At 28.9% G+C, this 1,659-nt stretch overlaps 1 pseudogene; it reads left to right on the top strand.

Annotated features, from left to right (window-relative positions):
* Window positions 1-1,261: 1,261 nt before the first annotated feature.
* Window positions 1,262-1,343, top strand: LOC112998249 (uncharacterized; annotated as a pseudogene).
* Window positions 1,344-1,659: the final 316 nt, after the last annotated feature.

Below are 1,659 nucleotides of genomic sequence, written 5' to 3' on the forward strand. Positions count from 1 at the left end.
CTAATCCCACTTAATACAGGTCTATAGTGGAAACTTTTCAATGCTTGACCATCACTAGACCATAGATTAGTTACTTTGTGTACCAGGTTTGTTAATTTATGGTCAATCCCCTAGAGTCGCACTGAACTGTGATGAAAAGAATCTTAATGTACATGAAAGGAATAATTTTGCATGGTCTTCATCTTCAAGCAATTGTTTTGGGTCAACCTTACTTTGTTTGGGCCCTTTGTGTTGTGGACTAGGGATATCAACAGGGTGAGGCGGGGGCGTGGAGTACTCCCACGCTCCCCATCCTCGCCCCCCAGCTTCCCCGCGACCCTGTGGGGCCTATATTTTTAAACAAAAAATATTAATTTTAAATTCTAATACAAATAAGTTTAAAAAACACTTAAAAAGTCTCACCAACATAATATTCAAATTCAAATAATCCATATGCACTTAAACTCAAATAAACAAACATGGACAACAAATTTAATTTGAAATAATACAAACATAATGTTCAATAATAATACAAATAGTTCGAACTACAAATATTATTTTGTAATATTTTGAACAACGAACAAGTCTTGAGTTCTCTCATTCATCAACCAAGTAAAGCATATGGATCTATACTATTCCAAAATAATATGATTTGATGGAAGATAACTATCAACCAAGAAGAAAAAGAGAGACAAACAAAACAAGTATCTTGCACTTGCAAAAGAAAATACCCCATTAAATTGAAACTGGAATTTTATGTAACACTTTTTATGTTTATCCATAAGTTTTCCAGAAAAGCGCATATTGGATTAAGGTACATTAGATTAGATTCCAATACATCCTAGAGCTATTAAAAATATGGATTCGTTTAAAATATGTCAACATGAGTCTAGAGTTGTTGCAGCCAGTCAACCAAGAACCGTGATAAATAATGCTTAATCATCATGATAAATATAATATTTTGAATTGTTTTTCATCTTTTCGTTGTGTTTTCTCCTTGAATTTTTATTTGCAATATAAGCCCATGTTGTGCTTTCATTGAATTCTTGTTTTTGTTTCTTAATATTTAATTATAATATTTCTTGTGAATTTCTTGATTTTTTGGCTTTGACTCATTAATTTTCTGTCTTTATTGTAGTATACGCTTTTCCGATTCTTAATGTGAGCCGCTGCTATTTGTGTGTCTTAAGAGACCTTAATTTTGTTGTTTATTTAGGTGTTTTCCTATAGAAATTGAAATCTTGAGCTAATCTTTTTATGTTTTGATTTTGTTTTTTTACATGTTCTGCAGTGATAATTTCATAAGTAAATTCATATGTCATTTTCAAATTATTGAGAATAAAAATTCTGTTACTTAGCAGAATTTATAATTTATTTATTTATAATTTTGTTGCTGAGCAGATTTTGTAATTTATTTATTTATAACTCTGTCATTGAGCTGAATTTATACTTTATTTATTGATGATTCGATTACTCAGCAGAATTCATAATTTATTTATTTATTTATAATGCTGTTATTTAACAAAATTATAATTTATTTATTGAAAATTATGCTATGCAGCATAATTAATTATTTATATTATTATAAAAGGGTTTGTCTAACTACCTTATTTTTAATTTTAATGACCCTTAGAATTTTGACCATTGCTTTATAATTTGGATTCAACCATTATTGATATG

The sequence above is a fragment of the Glycine max genome, chromosome 10, assembly GCF_000004515.6.
Source record: "Glycine max cultivar Williams 82 chromosome 10, Glycine_max_v4.0, whole genome shotgun sequence".
Taxonomy (NCBI): Eukaryota; Viridiplantae; Streptophyta; class Magnoliopsida; order Fabales; family Fabaceae; genus Glycine; species Glycine max.